The sequence below is a fragment of the Zophobas morio genome, unplaced genomic scaffold (genome assembly GCF_036711695.1).
Source record: "Zophobas morio isolate AGI-343-1 ecotype UQ-CSIRO unplaced genomic scaffold, CSIRO_AGI_Zmor_V1 ptg000012l, whole genome shotgun sequence".
Lineage (NCBI taxonomy): Eukaryota > Metazoa > Arthropoda > Insecta > Coleoptera > Tenebrionidae > Zophobas > Zophobas morio.
Window position 1 is genome coordinate 2,192,802 of NW_026972117.1, and position 7,056 is coordinate 2,199,857.

A 7,056-nucleotide genomic window follows, 5' to 3' on the forward strand; every position below is an offset into this window, starting at 1 on the left:
ACAGGTGAGGATTTGGTGATTTCAGGATTTAAAGATTTGAGAATTTGAAGTTTTGGTGATTTAAGAATTTGGAGATTTGAGGATTTTGAGAATTTGAAGAATTGAGGATCACTCTTATCTTAGCAGGTACTAGCCCCGCTCGCCCACCCTTTCTTTTCTTACGGGGTATTTTATTTGCCAAAATCACTCTTATCTTAGCAGGTACTAGTCTTAGAAGACAACTCGCTGTCTATATTAAACAACCATCTAGATTATCTGGTTGCAATGGTCATATTTTCACAGTATTTTTTGAGCCTTAGTGTATTCGAAAATCCTCAAATCTTCAAATCCTCAAATCAGTACCAAAACCTCAATCTTCAAAATCCTTAAATCACCAAATCCTCAAAATCCTCGAATCACCAAATTTTCAAATCAATAGTAAATCCTCGCCAGATGCTCATATACCGAGTGTTTATAAAATGGGGGATTAAATCTTCAATACGTTATGTATTCAAGAGTCCCCAAAAAATAATAAAAACATTCTTTATGGCATAGATTTTGAAAAAAACGTAATTTTATAAAAGTAAAATTGGCAACACTGCACGCACCTAATGCGTGAATACCTCCGGGTTACTTTCTGATTTCTTAGTAACGATGATGACTGAAATTCAGCTTTTATTTTTTTTTAGAACAATAACCATAAAAGCCAGTAGTCATTAATCGTTGTACATTATTATTAAGAAAACAAACTTTTGTTTTTCATAAATAAATAAACCAAAAAAAAGAAAACATTTAATAGGACATTTTTAAATTATAACGAAGCATAACCAACTAAACACTAGAGAAGATGTTCAAAATTCCTGCCTTGTGCATATAAGTAAGCTCGTAATGTTTCCAATTTTCATAATTTTTTGTAAAAGTTTGTCATCAGTACTTGCTAAGTTAAAACTGATTTTGCCAATGACATACCCTCTAAGAAAAGAGAGGGTGGGTGGGCGGGGATAGTACCTGCTAAGATAAGAGTGATTTTGGCAAATAAAATACCCCGTATGAAAAGAGAGGGTGGGTGGGCGGGGCTAGTACTTGCTAAGATAAGAGTGATCCTCAAATCTTCAAATTCCCAAAATCCTCAAATCTCCAAATTCTTAAATCACCAAATCTTCAAATCTTCAAATCTTTAAAATCCTTAAATCACTAAATCCTCACCTGTCTTAGAAAACACCTACACAATTAATATAGTTGAGGATTTGAAGATTTGAGAATTCTCGAAAGCACCCACTCCCAAAAAATACACTGAGAGTATGCCTATTGCAACATAGATAGATAATAACCTACACCATGATTTGAGGATTTTAAGGATTTGGTGATTTGAGGATTTTCAGAATTTGAAACGTTGAGGATTTGGTACTGATCTCAAGATTTAGTTATTTGAGGATTTTGAGAATTTGAAGAGTTGAGAATTTTCGAAGGCAGTAATGCCTAAAAGAATACAATGGAAGTATGCGCATTTGGTAAGGAATTGAAAATTTGAGGGTTTGGTGATTTGAGAATTTATTTGGTAATGATTTGAGGATTTGGTGTTGATTTGAAGATGTGTTGATTTGAGGATTTTGAGAATTTGAAGATTGAGAATTTTCGAATACACAAAGGCCAAAAAATCTAGCGAAAATATAGCCATTGCAACCAGATAATCTAGATGGCTGTTAATAATTAGCTGTAGATAATTAATATATAAGCATCACGTCAGGATTTGTTATTGATTTGAGAATTTGGTGATTCGATGATTTTGAAGATTTATGGACTTGAAATTTTTTTGACGATTTGGTATTGGTTTGAGGATTTGCTGATTTAAAGATTTTGAAGATTTGGGGATTCTCTAATACACGAAGGCTCAAAAAAAAAAAACAGTGAAAATTTGGCCATTGCTACCAGATAATTTTTTTGGAGTTGTCTTCTAAGACTAGTACCTGCTAAGATAAGAGTGATTTTGGCAAATAAAATACCCCGTAAAAAAAGAAACGGTGGGTGGGCGGGGCTAGTACCTGCTAAGATAAGAGTGATCTTAAATTCTTCAAATTCTCAAAATCCTCAAATCTCCAAATTCTTAAATCACCAAAACTTCAAGTTCTCAAATCTTTAAAATCTTGAAATCACCAAATCCTCACCTGTATAAATGATCTAGGTGTCTTCTAACTAGGACTCGCAATTTACATTTAACAACCAAATAAATTATCTGGTAGCAATGGCCAAATTTTCACTGTATTTTTTTTGAGCCTTAGTGTATTAGAAAATCCCCAAATCTTCAAAATCTTTAAATCACCTAATCTTCAAATCAATACCAAATCGTCAAAAAAATCTTCAAGTTCTCAAATCTTCAAAATCCTCAAATCAATAGCAAATCCTCACCTGATGCTTATTTATTAATTACCTACAGCTAATTATTAACAGCCGTCTAGATTATCAGGTTGCAATGGCCATATTTTCACTATATTTTTTGGCTTTAGTGTATTCGAAAATTCTCAATATTGAAATTCTCAAAATCCTCAAATCGACACATCTTCGAATCAATACCAAATCCTCAAATCATTACCAAATAAATTCTCAAATCACCAATTCCTTACCAGATGCTCATACTTTCATTGTATTCTTTTAGGCATTAGTGCCTTCGAAAATTCTCAACTCTTCAAATTCTCAAAATCCTCACATCACCAAATCCTCAAATATTGAAATCAATACCAAATTCTCAAATCTTCAAAATTCTTAAATAACCAAATCCTCGACTCTTCAAATTCTGAAAATCCTCAAATCACCAAATCCTCAAAATCCTCAAATCATGATGTAGATTATTAATATTATCTATCAATGTTGCAATGGCCAAACTTTTAGTGTATTTTTTGGGCGCGGGTGCTTTCGAGAATTCTTAAATCTTCAAATCTTCAAACTCCTCAAATCACCAAATCCTCATATGTAGGTGTCTTCTAAGACTCGCAGTTTACATTTAACAACCATCTAGGTTATCTGGTTGCAATGGCCATATTTTCATTGTATTTCTTTGAGCCTTAGTGTATTCGAAAATCCTGAAATCTTCAACTTCTCAAAATCCTCAAATCTTCAAAATCCTTAAATTACCAAATCCTCAAATCAATACCAAATCCTCAGATCTTCAAAATCCTCGAATCGCCAAATTTTCAAATCCTCAAAATCCTCATATCACCAAATCCTTAAATCACTAAATCCTCGAATCACCAAACTCGCCAATCAATATGAAATCCTCTCCAGATGCTCATATATGTCTGCTTCGGCTGGCAATTTATATTTAACCGTCTTCTAGATTATATGGTTGCAATGACCATACGTCCACTGTATTTTTTTGAGCATTAATGCGTTCGAAAATTCTCAAATCTTCAAATATTTAAATCAATACCACATCCTAAAATCCTCAAATCTTCAAATCCTGAAAATCGTGGGGACTTCGTGTTTTATTTTTTAAAGAACTTCAAAAGATCTTGTGGGCTCCTGGTGTCTTGATTTTAAGAACGTGGAAGAATCTTTGGGACCAGTTGTGTACATATTTTTTTTTTAAAGAGTGAGAAAGAATTTTAGACACCAGTCGTAGATTTTTTTTAAATATGAAATAATTTAGGGGTCCCCTGTCGAACTTTGCATTTAAGTCCCCCCCCCCCCATTCTCACGATGAATAAAAAAATTAATCACAATTGAGTTGGGGCGGGTGGGTGGGGCTTATCCTTTGATGTTTTTTCGTAATATGCTAGTCTACTTTCAACACCAAAATACTTAAAATAAAGAGTGAATTTGAGATTAGAATTATGTTTGAAGTATCGTGTTTTTGAAAAAAGAAAACATACATTAAGAAAAAGATGTCAATGATTTAGCCCCACCCACCCACCCTATCGCAATTCTGATGAATTTTTCATTTGATGTCAGATTTAGGGGCGGAGCTTAACTGCAAAATCCATTTCTCTACAAAATAGTAAAGACATTTCAATTTTGCACTTCCTCCACATTTCACACGGTTATTTCTTGTAGAAAAATATGAACTCTACATCATTTAAGCTCCGCCCTCCGTCTCACAACGAATAAACAGATTAGTCACAATTGAGATTGGGCGGGTGGGTGGAGTTTATCCTTTGATTTTTTTTCGTAATATACTAGTCTTCTTTCAACAGTAAAATACTTAAAATATCAAAGAGTTAATTTGAGATTAGAATTTTGTTTGAGGTATCGTGTTTAAAAAAAAAACTATACATTAAGAAAAAGATGTAAATGATTAAGCAACAACAACAAAGTTATATTTAAAAAAAATGTAAAAACATCTCGGAGATCCCTGGTGTTTTTTTTTTTTTTTCGAAGAGTCTGAAAGAATCCTAGGGGTTCCTGGTGTCTCTCGTGTTTTATTTTTGAAAACATTTCAAGATGTTGAGAGCTCCTGGTGTTTCTGTTTTAAAAATGTGGAAGAATCTTTGGTGTGGCTTATTTTGCTTTTGAAAGAAATTTAAAAATCGCGGAAACTTCTAATCCTTTGCTTTTGAAAAACTTTGGCCATTTTTATTAGGTAAAAAATAATACGAAATTGTAGAATTTTTCAAAAAAAACGGAAAACCTTTCAATTCTGCTTTGTAATGTTATTGTTGTACATAATTGTAATTAGTTAATTACCTACTAATGAAGTGCTATTAACTTGGTAAAAACATTGAAAGTCATTTTTTTGAAAACCGTTGACTAATTGGGACAAAGTCTATACATATAAATCAAAAACGTGTGTCAGATCATCATTTTTTTTTCAGTCTTAACGCATTCACATAACTGAAGGTTTCACAACCTGGCTTAACAAAGACAAGTCAAAAAGCTCCAAATCACTTTACCTTGTGTGACTGAGTCATAATTAGTCACAGATAACAAACGTTTTTGGGTTACCTGCTTTGAAGAATAATTTACCAACGTAAACTCACGTTTGCTGACACAACACAACTCGTCAATGTTTCATTCCGTCCACAATTTACCATTAAACAAGTTTCGATAAAACATACAAGTTTAAAGCAACAAAATTATTTACTCATTCATTATTTTCGCAATTAATTCGAGGAACCGTAAAACAACACAAACATTTGCGAATTACAAAATTTAATAAAATTAAAAGCCTCAACGTCATCAGGTAAAATGTTTACCGCTGGCACACACCAATTCTCATGGTAATGTCAATCACTCGATTTGATAAAACGCTAATTACGACTGTCAACTCCACTATCTAATCTGTGTGATAGAAAAAGGATTTGAAAATCGTTTAAGTTAGACTTGTGTATCTTGTGTATATTCATTATGGATATTTACGGTCGTTCTAATTGATAATTTAGTCACCACGCGACCGATACTTCTTCAAAGCAAAGAGAACTCGAATATTAATGAATGCCAAAGGTCAACGAAAACTATATAGGGAACATAAAATTTGGATATCGGTCAAACGAGAATAAATAACGAGCGGTGATACAAATATGGAAAAGTGGTTGCTCCTAGGAGAAGAAATGATTTTTTTGGATTTTTTTATAATTTTTTTATTTTCGTGCAAAAATTGGCTCCACACCGGTCGTAAAACCGGAACCACAAACAAAATAACGAAAAGCCGAAACTAGTTCAAGGTACAAGACATTTTCACAAAAACAAACAAAAACTTTATAATAAGTCCGTCATTATGCGGCTTATCGTCGAGAAAATCCTCTTTCAGTGTTACGGTTCTGTTAGGTCGAACCTTACGGTTATTTTTTTATCAACTAATTTACGTTCTGTTCTAGTTTTAATTTTAGCTTCTTACCGTGTTTACGTTGAGGGCATTTAAACTCGGTGGCTTGTTTACTGTTTTTTTCGGTGCACCGATTTTCCCGACTCGTCGTTATTTTCCACACAGCGAAAATTCGGTCTATAAACTAGCAAATGTATTTGTGGTGCTTCGAACGTTATCGGCTTACATAATCGCGAAAAAATGCCTGAAAAAAACATGTAAATCGTAACATAAAAATTGCTTTAAATTTTAAAATAGTAAACACGCTTAAGTTCCAATTTATAACGACTTCTAACCAGTTACACAATGACTGGGAATTTTAAACCAGAATATATTATATTTTCATAATTACAAGGTGTTGTCTTTGGAAAGGACGAAACCAGAATTACCTAACGATGTATGCAATTACTCATAAAAGCAAAATTACGTTATTTTTGTAACCTCCACTTTTACACAAGCTTTATGATTTATTTATGTAGAGTGTTTGTTTGCGGCTTAATTAAAATTTCGGTATACAATGTTGTGAATTTCCTCGTTCCAGCGACAAAGACACCTTTAACGGCCCATTATTTTTAGCCGAAATTAAAACTGTGGGTGTTATAAATAGTCATCAGCTTCTTAATGAACCCATCACTGCATGCACCTACTTGCAAACTGGGTCCCCCTGATGGGGTCCGCCAATTACAAAACTACAAAACTGATCAATCCCTCACCTAATTAATTTTTCTTCTCATCGTATCCCTTCGAACAATGGAAATTGTTGCAAACATTCCGCCAGGGTTCACACGAAGATCGAAATATACTGTACGAGGATCACAGAAATGCAGACTCATTGATGTTACGACGAAATATTAAATACATCTCCAACAATATTAAAAATTATTCACTAGTTCGTAGAATGTCAAAAATGTGTCACTACATTATTGTTTTGTGCCGTGAAGTGAGCGCCCCACCACCGTAAACTAAGGAGCGGGTCAGGCAAGGTCAGCCAGGGCTGCCAACGCACGACTTGTTACTAGACGCATTTTTCAAAAAAAGAAACGCCTTAAACTTAAAAAATAAAAAGAAAAGCGAAACAATGACTTAAATGAGTGACGACAAGTAGAAACCCGAACAAAGAGATTTAATAGTGCGATAATGTCGAGGTCGCTGCGGCTAAACACAGTGGCTGTTCGTTACCTACGACCACCTACGACTAAAGGAGTTTGTGTGTCATTTCAAATGCAAAAACAACTACTAAAAAGTTTAAATTGATTGGAAGTTAAACAAAGATATTTGCGTCT

At 33.6% G+C, this 7,056-nt stretch overlaps 1 protein-coding gene across 2 annotated transcripts in view; it reads right to left on the reverse strand.

The window, feature by feature from the left end:
- The window catches only part of LOC135127566 (transmembrane and coiled-coil domains protein 2), a 65,946-nt gene extending 59,205 nt beyond the window's left edge, over positions 1 to 6,741 (reverse strand). The window contains exons 1-2 of one of the 2 annotated variants that reach the window (XM_064054042.1): positions 6,487 to 6,741; positions 5,807 to 5,978 (exon numbers count right to left, since the gene is read on the reverse strand). The gene's annotated coding sequence lies outside the window, so the exon portion shown is untranslated. The remainder of the gene's footprint in view (positions 1 to 5,806; positions 5,979 to 6,486) is intronic. The other variant, XM_064054040.1, reaches the window with a different exon arrangement.
- Between the last annotated feature and the right edge of the window lie 315 nt (positions 6,742 to 7,056).